Genomic DNA, 13,704 nt, shown 5'->3' on the forward strand with positions numbered 1-13,704 from the left:
CAATAAAAAAGTTTTTAAAAAATCAGAGTACATGAGGGAGCACAAAGAAAAGACTTGCCTTCTGATACATTATATACACATATGTGCATACACGTGTACATGCACATCATACACACACATGCATACATACATCATACATATGTGCATACACATTTACACATGAATGCAACACATATACCCATGCATCCCCAGTTGACATTCATTTTGAAAAATGGCTGTGTACAGGATAGTATCACCTCTCTATGGCTTATCTTTATTTCAGTATAGAGTGTACATTTTTTCATACATACAAAATTAACATTCAACATTACTTCAAAAGTCTAAAAATACATGTCATCATTGTAAATGGTGATTTTTTTCTTCTAACTTCATTGAATGTAAATGATAATTCATTATTTTAATTTGCATTTTGATTATTACTATACTTAAATATCTCTTCACAGGTCAGCTAGTCACAATTGCCTATTCAAAACCATTTGTCCACTTTATTATTGCCGTGCTGTACTTTTTAAAATAAAGTGTTCTGAATATATTAAGGGTCTCAATCCTTTTACAGGCAAGACTAAGCATAAAACACTGCCTCATATAACACTTAACTCAAAATGGAGCACACACCAACACGCAAGAGCCATGCGCTCACATTAGAAACACAGAAGTAAAGCTTTATGACCTTGAGTCAGGTGACAGCTTCTTAGATACGACATTAAAAGTATGGCTAACAAGCCAGGTACGGTGCTACACCCTTGTAATCTCAGCATTTGGGGGGCGAGGCAGAGTCTGAGGGCAGACTAGGGTATATGAGATCCTGTCTAAAAAAAAAAAATACAGTAACAAAAAAGTGCAGACAACAATCTACAAACTAGATAAACAACTTCAAATGAAGAGCCTGTAGCTTCAAAGGCATCATCAATAAAATACAAAGAATTGCTTCCATTGTTCAGAGATCTGGCCTGAGATCAAATAGAGGATGGGGACTTCAGATCCTGGTTTGCCCACATCCTGGCCATTGTGTTGCAGGGTACTTCAGTACCCTCTCCTAGCAATGAGGGAAAGCCCTAATTAAGGCTGTAAGGAATCAGACAGAACAAATATATCAGGGAAACAGTTTGGTTTTACATATAAAGGGATACTAATTTCTTTTATAAAAATTTAAATTTTAAAATCATATTACATATAGATCTTTTAACTTATGAACAATTTTTTAAAATAATCATAGACACATGGTTCAAAATCCCAAGATACTGCAGAGAAAAGCAAAGAGAGAGAGAGAGAGGCAGAGAGAGAGAGATTATAAGACTCAACAACAAAACATAAATACTCTAACCATAAAACACGTAATAAAACAGGCATGTTTTCAAAGGAGATATCCAAAATTTCAAGAGCATGTAAAGATGAAAAATGCAATATCATTTTACACACAATTTGATCTTCTAATCAGACAAGAGAATGTGATGGTTAGGTTCTAGAATAATTAGCACATTCATGTAGTTGACAAGTTCTTCAAAAAGCTAAACATAAATATTATTTTAGGATTCCTTCTGTGGGCTGGGGAAATGGTGAAGTGCTTGCTCCCCATGCATGAGGACCTGAATTCAGATCCCCACCAAGCACATAATAGCCAGATATGGAGGCACATGCCCATTACTTCAGTGCTGGGGTTGAAGCAAAACAGGTAAATCCTGGGGCTTGCAGGCCAGCTGGCCTAACTAAAACATCAAATTCCAAGTTCAGGGAGAGATTCCCTTCTGAAAAAATAAGGTGGTAGAAATAGAGGAAGATAACCCCCCAACACACACACACATTCCAGTCATAATTATATATCCAAGAAAACATTAAAAAAAAACTATCCCTGCAAAAACATGCATACAAACATTTATAATAACATTATTTATAATAACATTATAAAATGTTTATTATTTATAATACACATTACAAATAACATTTATAAAACATTATAATAACATTATATAACATGACAACATTATTATATATCAAATAACAAAAAAAGGAGAAATTATCCAAAGGCCCACTACCTTGTGAAAGGGCAAATTAAATATGGTATGTCCATTCAAAGCAATATTATTGAACCATAAAAAAATGAAGTACTGATGCATGCTACAGCGTAGATGAACTTGGAAAACACTATGCTCGGTGGAAGGAACCAATCATAGAGAGGCCACATATTATATGGTTCAATGTCCTTGAAATGTCCCAACAAGGCAAAGCTATAGAGACAGAGATTAGATTGGCTGTTGCTAGGAAGTAGCAAAGGGGACTGTGAGTGACATGTGATCTGAATGCCAGTGCACCAGGACTTTCTGTCTGTGATGATGAAAACCTTGTGGAGTTAGGTTGCTATGACAGACACCCAGCTCTATAGAAGAACATTGACTTGCAGGGTTTCAAAGTGAGAGTTTGAGGCTGGAGGCAGCATTCCATCTAGTGTTCTTCAGAGCAAGTCCACTCTGACCCTGTGTGAGAAGAGAACAATGAAGCACAAACTTATTGATAAGTGAATTATTGCTCAGTAGAGCTGCTGATGTCATCGGATCTGTCCTTCTTACTGTGAGTGGTTTCTAGTTGCCGGGTTAACTTTTCTTTTGTACTGCATACATTTTTATTTAGGGGACAAGATTGAGACAAGGTCTCTTTCTATAGCCCTGGTTGTCCTGGAACTTTCTCTGTAGACCAGGCTAGCCTCAACCTCAGAGGTCTGTCTGCCTTTGCCTCCTGAATGCTGGAATTAAAGGCATGTGCCACCATGCCTGATTAAACTTTCATATTTTTATACTAAGTAGTACGTGTCTTTTTTTTTCACTATGGGTTTTGCTTTATGTCACATTTAGAGGAGCCTTTGCTAGTCTAGGCATGTGGAAATGTTCAATTTCCTTTTCTTACAACATCTCTTTAAATTTTAGCTGGTTGGGTCATTAGAAAAATTTTTTTGAATAATGAAGTGTGAAATAGGATATTAGCATTCATGCCACCCCCCAGCAGAGATAAACAGTTTGTCAACAAGGTTATTCAATAATTATTTTTTCTTTGTTGCTTGAAATGCTAGCATAATCATAGTTTTCATTCATATTGTATGTTACTTAACAACACACGTGTATCTACCTGTGCGTTCTATTCTTCTCCCCTACTCTTCATGCACCTCCCTACACCGTTTTAGCACGGTTTTAATTGTGGTAGCTTTAAAACATATATAATTACATGACTGGGCAAGAATTCTTCTTTTCCCCAGAATTTTTCAAACTAGTGCTGTAAGGCAGTTTGAAAATTTTCACAGCAGCCCTTTACATCTTCACTGGCATTGAACTTAGAGACTTGGAGGCTATGAAAGGTTTTATTGCACCGATGCTTTATACACAGGTAAAATCAGGCTCTCCGTGTAGGGTCTTCTTTTTGTTCTTCTGAGGAGCACCATCCTAGTTCATATGCACTGTCACAGTTCTTTAAGCTTATCCTCACATACCTTATGCTTGGTTTACTCTTAAAAGGGGTTCTTTTGTCCATCATAAATTACTACAATACCTGTGTGCTTATTAGTATAGAAAAGAGCAGTTTTCAAGGCTGGAGAGATGGCTCAGTGGTTAAGAAACTGGACTGCTGTTGCAAATGACCTGAGTACAGTCCACAGCACCCACATCAGGCAGCTTACACCTGCCTATAACCCCAGCTCCAGGGGATTTGACCTTCTCTTCTGGCTATGTTGGGCACCTATATTTACTCACAAGCACACAAACAGAGAGAGAGAAGCACATATTTAATGAAAAAATATTTAAAAGACAACAACTTTCATATTATTTTATGAACTGCTAACACTCTAGCCCCACTTGAGCTTTCAAAGACATTCATTACAATGCTTGCTAACTTTCATAATTCTATTAAGCTTTCTTTTCTTATTACATTAGCTAGCAGCTCAAAATCATATTAAACAATAATAACATCTGATTATTAATCTCTACAGCTTGTTTTCTTTTTAACAGGAACTGTTCCGTTCAATTTTGAGGTGAAAAAGTTAGATGTGGCAAGTCATCCTACACTGGTTTTCGTTTATAGAAAGAACCAAGATGCATTTAAAGGCACTGTGTTAGTAGAGTTCACACTCTTGGTAATCTCTGCATTGCCACATAAACTGCCCACTCAGTAGGAGTGCACATGGGCAAGCTTCCGAGACAGTGGTAAGAACCAGGCCCCTGTTGCCTAGCACTCATTACTGTAGACTGTGAACATATGGTAGAACATACGGTAGACAGCATAAGCATGGGTCACAAGGCAGTAGTAGTCAAAAAAGACACCGAAGACTGTAGGTGCCTAGCCTGTGGAGAAGGAGGGTGGCAAGCCTGTTGTATACAGCCTAACACAACGCCCCAAAGACCTCTGGCATGGTCACAGATTGAACATCAGTCTTTACTAATATGTCATCTGAATATAAGGTTTTAGAGTTTCCTCCCTCAATACTTAGATATATTTTCTTTGTTCCTAATCACAATAGCCATGTGAGGTAGTCCCGACGAGCTGAAACATGTTGTTAGATCCCAAAGACCCAACAACATTGAAAGCCCATACTATTGATACTTATGCCAGTAAAAAAATGGAATTAAATAACATATACATTTCTTAAGAAATACATTTTTTTTTTTAAGATTTCATGACCTTCGTGGCAGGGGAGCCTAAGATTCATATCCTCCTGAGTATGTTGTACAATACTTCCCATTTCCTGCACGCACAGTAGCTTCCTCTCTGGGCTCCCTCAATAGTACAGTTTACCTTGGACCAGCCTGCCTGCACGTCCTGGTATTTCTTCCCACAAGACTTGAGCTGATCAAGAGAGACATAAGGAAGAACTTGAACCAAGACCAAAGTCTGTACTGCTGTTACAAAAATGACCTTCCACCCAGTTTTCCCCACAACTAGAAGCCATTGCTAATCAGCTACACTCTGCAGACTAAGACCAAAGGCAACCGCCCCTCCCCAGTGGAGTCTGAGAGTTCTCTCCCTAATCTTCAGCTCCTGAGCACCTGGGCAGGATTTTCAGAGTGAAGGCTGTTGTGGGGTTCTACTTGCCTCTTAGCCACTTAAGGTGTATCAAAGCAAAGTGGAAAAAGAACTCAGGAGGCCAGATGCCAATTCAGTTCCTGCTGCAATCAGCCCCTCTCACTGCAAGCATTCAGGCCTGAGAGCTCCCCAACACATTAAATATTCATTAAAAGCCAAACGCTGCTTTCCCAACATTTGACTAAATAATGAAAGTATAGATTTGTCCCATCTCTGCTTTTGAATTGCTCCGTTATACATAGCACTAAATTATAGTTCTAATGAAATCAGTTTAAAAGCACAAGGAAAGGATTTCTGTAGTTTATCCCTGCCTTGAAGTTCCTTCTAATTTAACCATAAACTAAACGGATTCATAAAATGTTTATGGGAGGACAGTAAAGTGATGTTTTTAGTGCAAAGGTTGCTCATATAATTAAGCATACACTCTATGACATTCTGTATAATCTGAAGTGGTTTCTATGAAATTAACAAATACTTATATCTATTTTATTTCTCTGCCTATTAATGCCAGAGTAAAGCAAAAGGAAGAGAGGAAGCCTAACTTCCTGCCAGTGTCAGTGTGTACAATTCGGAAATTGAAACTAAAGATGTTGCTAAAGACTTATCTTTTTTTTTTTCTCTTGGAAATAAGCCATTAAATTTGATTAGCCATCTCATTTGCCTTCCTTTCCACCCTGCTTCTCTACCTTCACATCCCACATGAGGACAACCCTGTGTAAGTTGTTTAGAAATGGCCCCTAGATGCAGAAGAGGAAGTCAGGCCCAGTGGCATACCTGGAGTCTCAGCCACTCAGAAAGCTGAGGCAGGAGAGTACCTGAGAACAAGCCTGGGCAGTGTAACACTGCCCTGTCTCAAAAATGAAAAAATAAATTAGACTGTCATTTAGACGATGCTCTTAGCTGCTGTGTCATAGATTGCTTTGTATGAGGCTTCCAAGCTCAAGCTGGCCATTAAGCTATACCCCAGGCTTCGTGGTATCTGTCCCCCCTTTTTATCATCCTGAAAGGTGCCATTCCCTACCACTCCATCTTAACCTTGCAATCAAGTAAAATAAAGAGCCGCATAGTCCCAAGAAAAGTCAGAGAAGGCACTGAACTGTATTTTTTTTTTTCCAAATTTCCCCGAGGTCTTCTAAGCAAGTGCTAATGATCATGGCCTAAGGTTTCTTAATTCCACATGAGTGATGATGGTTAAGCAAATTAATTGTAGCCACATTTTCCTCAATTGCACCATATTAGGGGACCAGAGTCCCTGAAGCCTTTCTAAGACTAATGGATTTGGACAGTTTCACAAAAAGTTTTAAAAGTTTCTAACAGCATTCTCTGCGTCAAGCTGAAAGCCTGTCACAGAACTGTCAGCTCCGAAGGATCTTAGTGCACATGCAGTGAGCCCCCTGGTCTGCTTCTCCTGTGTGCAAGCTGGGAGCCCGAGTGGAAACCAAGGCAGGCTATCGCTCTCCTCAGCGGCCTTCCATGTGTATAAGGGACAGCAAGCTGTCTTCTGATGATTGTCACTGATGCACTGATCTCCTGAGACCCAGAAGGCAGATTGTCTCACCTGCATGACCGCATGAACACTCTGTCTTTACTTCCTGTCTGTATTTGGTCTATTGAGATTTTATTATTCCCCTGAATCATAGAAGCTTCCCTGATCTACTAGCTGTAATCAATACTATTCATAATAAATTTCATGTAATCATTATAATATTATTATCATTATTACTATTTCCAGGTCTTGCTGGCTTGTCTACTCATGGCCACTATGCTTGCACTTTAAGATCTACTTCAAACAAAACTCAGGTACACTCTCCTCTGCCAATATATTCAACTTTTCCTAAATCAAGCCCAACTAGGAAGCTTGGGGAAGGCCCTCCCTGATGTCCAACCAAGCAGTCGATGCCTGGGTAAGCATTCCAACTTTGCTCAGGCTTCATGTCCACTGAAGGTGCTGTCCATTCCTGGACAGGCAACTGATGTCCTTCCAAATGTACTCTTGCCTCTCAAAGCTCTTCCCTCTGTCTTGAGTTTTATCTGAAGCATTTGGATAATGCTTTCTTCAACATCCCAAGATTATTCCTACCTTTTATGCCCTCAAAAATATGCCTGTCTTCTAAACAGCCAGGAAAACATTCACATCCCAGCACACGGCAATTCAAACACTCCAGGTAGTGATGTATCTCTTGTTTTCTGTCACATCTCACACTACCTGTCTCCAGGATCGTGCACAAGCCCCAGGTCTGCTATGTGGCTTACTTCCCCCTACCCTGTTGTCCCCTACAGTAATGCATTTGTTGTGAACTTCATCCTTCGTGTCTGTCCCCACTGGACTTCAGTCACTCAGACATAGAAGCGCTCCCTGTTAGGAAGTCCTTTATAACTTGCACCATTATTCCTTGTATACATCCACTACGTTTCTCCTGGACCACTGGACTGAGTGTTTATAGCCTCTCATCACTCTTTCATGCATTATCGTTACTCCATCTATCAAAAGTTCCAGGGTTCCTGTCCCAGCCAGTATTCTAAAAAAAAAGGGGGGGGGGGACTTAGTTCCCAGTCTCACAAAGGTGGGTGATAAAATATGTCAATAAGGTTGTGTGGTGATGTAAGAGTAATAAGGAAGTTCAAAGGGCAGAGACCAGAGGAACCCTGCTAAGCTCAGAATTGCATCCAGCAGTCCAGATTTCCAGGTTTTGCTGCACAGCCTTCTCCTGGTCAGCACCTCCCTTCCTCTGTCGAAAAGTTTGCTACAAAGACTGAAATAAAATCACTTTCTACTTGCTCCACTAAATCCACTCCCATCCCTTTCGCCTGACTTTGCTTCTCAGGAGGAGGCTGGGACTGAGTCTAAGGAAGGTATCAGTGACTTCCTGGCCTTCTGGCTCCAGTGAGGCTGAACCAATGAAAAGCACAGTGTGGGACCAGAGAGGGTGAACTGAGATACTCACGTCCTTCCCCACAGCACAGGTTACCTCAGGCTGGCAGAGTCCTTTGGCTGAAGGTCAGTGCTTCTCTCAGGGGTTTATTTCGCCTCTGTGACTGCCGGTTCTGCTCACTGCTTCCCTCTCTGGCTCCTTAGAAATTGAGGCTAGAACAGCCCCAGGGTGACTGGCCCCTGTGTTGTTCTCCCTGCACCCCACTCTCACCTTCACAAACAGCTCCTTAAACTACCCAAGCCAAGTACGCCATCTGTTCCCTGCCAGGATTCTGAATGATAAAACTGCTTTTCAAATTTTCAGTTGCTGTCTGAATGCGAGCTATTTCTCATTTATCTCGGCACAGTGCTTTACACAAAGCAGACTGCTGCTATTAATAACAAACGGTGGAATGAACGCATGCAAGAATGAATGAGTGATCCTCTCCTCTTCTAGTGATCCTGCCCTCCTCACCTTGACTGGATTTTGCAAAGACTGTGGGGGTTTTGTCTATTTAAACAGGAGGGTAAACAAGCCCCAAACAGCTTCCGGAGGTCCCTGAAACCTACCAGATTCATTAGGTCTCCCCTACCAAAATAAAAGCTGCAACGAAAACAAACAAACAAAAAAACAAAAACAAAAACAAAAACGACTCCCACACCAGACTAGCTGCCCGAAAGAAGCTTAATGCAGCTGAGCTGGTTTAGACCAACTGAGGCACCTGGAAAGGACACTCCCCCACAGGCTGGGTTGCATGCAGGATGTGCAGTGAGCTCCAGGTCCCCAGCTTTGTGAGCTGCCACCTGTGCAGGGATGGGCCTTGGTGATGCAGCTGTCTTTGAGTCATTTCTGTTCCTGTAAGTGACTCTTCATCCATATTCCTGAAAGAAACCCCAATAACACTCATTGATTCACCCAGTTGGACTTGAGGTGTATCTGTACTTTGGTCTATGGTGGGCCCCTATTTGGGGTCGGGAGATGCGTATCTTCCCAGGAAAGGTTTTTGTCACTCCACACTGAGGACTGCTGGCTCTGGGCATTTTTTTTGTGTCCCAGGTGGTTTCATATGAATGGGTTCATTTGACTGGTCTGCAGTTTCTAAAGATACATCTTTCTTCCACAGGCCAGTCTTTTACCTGTGGATGGAAAAAGTAGATGACTTTCGTATTTATATTGTTTTACTCTTAAGCATAAATGCTGGCACATAAATCAAAACCAAACTGTTTCCTTACTAGATTGGAAAGCAGATATCTTTTAAGGACCAGGAGTCCAGACTCGGGCCATGCTTTCAGACAAGCTACCCTGTGGGCATCTTACACAAGGAAAGGCCTGGGTAATACTTGATAAAAGAATATCCTAGACCAATGGTCTAACCAAAACTAAAACCAGAATTCACCAGCTCCATAGTTACAATGAGCTTAAAATCATGGCCGATTAGCACTTCCTGCCAAATAAGTCTATTTCCAGCAATCAGAAACTACCCTTGCCTCCAAAATCTCCACCTTATTGATGTAGAAAATAAGGGTTCTCCTTTTGTCTTAATATGACAGCTACCAAGGTTGATGGCTTACAAATGAGAAACAGATCCACGGGAACTGTCCTTAGAAAATATACTTCTTGAGTCAACATGTTTAATAGTGTGCCTTGGTGCTAAGTAGGTATTATTCATTAGAAAATAATCGTGTAACTGGAATTCTTAATTAAAACTTGTGATGAGAAATGAATCTGTTTATTTTGTAATTATGACCCAGAAACGCAGAGCATATTGGAGTAGTTTATGAGCACAATTCCAAAGACTTTAACATAGTAAAAGAACTCATAGTTTTCTTTTTTAAAAAACAGGAATAATACAGAGGAAAGTACACAAATGTGCACACACTTGCTGGAGACCCACCCATATGAGATAAGCCTGGAGAAGTGAACTGTTGTTAGAACAGGCCAGCAGTCAAATGGTTAAGAACTTCCTGGCCATCCCTCTGGACATTTCTGGGAAAGGTCTCAGCCAATGTTGTTTGTTTGTTTGTTTGTTTGTTTTAGCTTTGTAACAGAAAAGCAAAATGTCCATGGGGTTTTCTTTAAACCCTTTTATGCTTCTCTCAACAACATAAGTTTTAACAGATGCCAACACAATAGTGAAATGAATCCATAATGTTTAAATGGAGCTTGGTAGCTGGGATCAACCTGACAAGAAAGTTTGTGATAAACAATTTCAGGTCTGAAGTGATTTTGTTGTTGACTAGTTTCCAGTTGTAGGTTCAAAGGTCCTAGGTGCCTTGGGGGTCAAGGAAACTGGGGAGATGGCTTTGTGGTACCAAGGTTTAGACAAGCTGTGTGTCTTCTGAAACTCTTTAGAGCCATACCTGAAAGCCCTGTGACCAACTAGTGGAAGAGGGCTAGCTGGCCCTGTCACTGGCTAGCAGAGGTAGTGCAGGCTGGCCCTTCATTTGTGTCACCTCTAACTCAGCGGCACAGCTACCCAAGGTGCAGGTTTAAATGCCTGTTAGCAGGTGAACTGATCATCCTTGCCGCTGCATCAGCATTTAACGGGGCTTTGGGATTTTTTGGACAAGCCTATTATTACAGCTGAACACTAATAAGGCGTACTATTGATTTTTATAGCAGAGTATCAATTTCTTCCTGTCCTCCATTCGGAATGCCTTCCCTCCCTCCCTCACATTTTAGCGGTGTGATTTGTAATAACTCCATATATCTGATGTTAGGAAACTGTCTATTTTGCACCCTTACTGAAAAACAAACAGAAAAGGCATAGCATGTATTTGGAAAGATATAAATTACCCAGAATCCCATTCTGTTTTGTTTATTTGTTTTGTGTTGTGTTTTTAGCCAGTAGGTGGCTCTAGTGGCTTCTGGCAACAAATCACATTTTGTGCCTCTAATGGCTGGACAAGATACTTCTAGAGAGAGAGAATTTGGTAATGTTGAAATGATCCCGAGAAACACAATCCTGTGACCATAACCATAACACAGACACTTGCAGCTTAAACAGTGGGGTTTATTTTACTATAGGTTTTCGTGGGTTTAAATAATCTTTTTCCTTATAGCTTACAAGTGCCTCAGACAGTTATAGGATGATAGGATGTGTATAATGTACAGATAGAAAGATGCTTAATGCTCACCTTTCGTCTGTCTTCAAAAAAGACCTAGCAATATTAAAAGCTGAGGGCTGTACATCTGCCCAGTGAGGAAAAACAGTATTTGAAAACCTCCAGTGTCCATGCAGTGGCTCCTGTGAAAGCATTAATAAAAGTAACAAAGTACTTGATGATTGTTTCCAAAAAACGCATAGTGCATTTTCTCTACTCAGAGCGAGTGGCAGAAATTATTCATGCCAAGGTAGAGCAATAATCAAAATAAGTTGTTTTTTTAAAAAGTACATTTTTTTATCATTCCAAATATGGACATGGCTATTGCTACACTAGCATAAAACAGCAATAGAAATGAATTATGTCAGTAAAGTCTTGAGGCTTAAGATTTACCATGATAAATATTTTTCATTAAAGTGAAATATCTTGGCAGAGTCACTTTCATATGCAAACTCTTGACACAAGGAGGCCAGCTGTGTCTATGCAGATGCAGAGACGTGGGTCTATATTATTAATGATTTATCATGTCATGGAGAGCTTAGATTAGTTTTGAAAGCAATCCCTTGCCACAAAAGCACTTTCTATAATGTTTGAGTGTAAGGAATAGGGTACATGCATTCCAAACTGAAGTCATCAGAGAAACTGCCTCTCTCTTTGAAATTCTGATACTGTCGTCGTTGTCTCTTTATATTTTAAACCATGAAAATCCCCATCCTACACTATGTTACTCATGAAAATTCTTGCAAAACATTGCTCCCATCAATTGAATCATAGTATGTATACCTGAATTAAAAGACATACCCCAAGCAGACAGGAGTAGAGACAGAATTGAACAAAAATCTATAACACACCCATTGAGTCGTGAGCCTCACATTGCCTGTGAGTCTGAATTGAGTTTCCGATCCAATTCTGTAAGCATCCTAAGATCACACACTGCCTTTGTGATACCTAGAAAAGTATCGCCTAGTGTTTACTCCATGCCTGCTGTACTCCTGGCAAGAGGTTAACCTTGTCACCTGGATTGTACCTCCCAGTCCTTGGCACCACAGAAGCCTTTTAAAGTCTTATGAGCATGCTTGATTTGCAAATCAGGAGACTGAAGCCCACTGTAGTTAAATAGATTATCCAAATTGCAAATCTACTGGGAAGAGGCTGGATTGCAAGGGAAACTGCAGAAACTCCAAACACTTCATTCTTAGCAGCTGCTATTCGGACCCCACTAAGTAAGATAGAACACACAGATCCTAGCTAGCTACAGGCATGACATCAACCAAATCACTGAAATTTCTTTCTTCTTTTTGTTGTGTTTTTTTTTGTTTTGTTTTTCGTTTTTTAGGTTTCCTCACCCTTAACATGGTGTTAAGAATAGTATTGCCCTCACAGAATTGCCACACGTTAATATTTTTGAAATGCTTAGAACATTTTGGCAAATGTTAAGTACAGTGTTTGTTTAATAGTTTTAAGTTTAACAGTTTAATAGCTATTCGTTTAACGGTTAAGAAACTGCACTATTTCATAATTGACACATTTTACTGAGAATCACAGGAAGAGATTTTTCTGTAGATTTTAGATGTCTTTTATACTTACACTTCAATTGAAAATGTGTTATTACTTCTCATTGATGGGAAAACCACACAGAGAGTAGCAAAGTGTATTTGCTAACCAGGTAGAGTCAGCCTTTGGGGGAGCCAAGTTTGTCTGTCTATCCAGTTACTGATTCACCACACTTAACAAACATCCTCGGGGGACTTGAAGACCTTGGGGCACAAAATTAGTGCCTAGAATGCATCACTATGGAGGGGTATCGAATATAGCAATAACAAGCCTTTTTTTATCTGGCCCAGAAGAGAGTATGAAATGTTGGAGGCTCCGGTGTCATACCTGTTCCATAAGTATTTACTGAGTGCATCCCAGGGGTGGGTACCAGGCCAGTCCAGGAAAGGCAGAGAAGAACCATTAACCAGTGTCCAGTTGGGAGACATCCTAAACAAGATAAATTAATAACATTTCAGAATGGAGAAGACAGTCATTCAGACCCATACAAAGAGTCTGTGGGTTGAGAGTGCTCTGACACCTAAACAATCTGTTATTCAATCAAGAAACCAGAAATGAAGCTGAACCACTTCATAGGATACCAGAGAAATGGGGAACATCAGGAGAGTGCGCTTCAGTGGGGGGCCTGACCATGAGAGTGAGCCAATGTAAGTGCCTAGAGTGCAGGGCGGGTGGGGAGAACAGGAACTGGCAGAAGTTAACAGGATTAAGGAGCTGAATGGTATGAAGTCCACAGAAATGATGGCAATCAGAACCACAGCAATGGCAGCTGCCTGAGAGCTTTCCTTGGATGTCTTTCTACTGAAAACTAAATATAGAGTATCATTTTCCTCTCAACACCCCTTCCCTCCCCCTCAGCCCCCCCTACACACAAAACACCGACATGGTAAATCCTCAAGAGTAGTCTTTGACCTTTCTTCCCATGTCATGCTCTGGCCTCTGGCCTCCGACAGAGCAAACAGAAGGATGACTCTGAGGTCCAAGCTGATATTTAGAGTGAAAACAAGTAATTCGTGGTTTCAAAGGATCCATCAGCATATTCTCCAGCCACCCACCAGACCATCATTCTTTGT

General features: G+C 40.5%; 1 protein-coding gene across 11 annotated transcripts in view; it reads left to right on the forward strand.

Moving 5' to 3' along the window:
* Sema6d (semaphorin 6D) overlaps positions 1–13,704 on the forward strand; it is a 558,298-nt gene that overhangs the window by 485,090 nt on the left and 59,504 nt on the right. The window contains exon 1 of one of the 11 annotated variants that reach the window (XM_031371719.1): positions 6,842–6,861. The exons of the other annotated variants lie outside the window; for them this stretch is intronic. The gene's annotated coding sequence lies outside the window, so the exon portion shown is untranslated. Of the gene's footprint in view, positions 1–6,841; positions 6,862–13,704 lie in introns of those variants that run through there. 11 annotated transcript variants of the gene reach the window in all.

The sequence above is a fragment of the Mastomys coucha genome, unplaced genomic scaffold (genome assembly GCF_008632895.1).
Source record: "Mastomys coucha isolate ucsf_1 unplaced genomic scaffold, UCSF_Mcou_1 pScaffold15, whole genome shotgun sequence".
Lineage (NCBI taxonomy): Eukaryota > Metazoa > Chordata > Mammalia > Rodentia > Muridae > Mastomys > Mastomys coucha.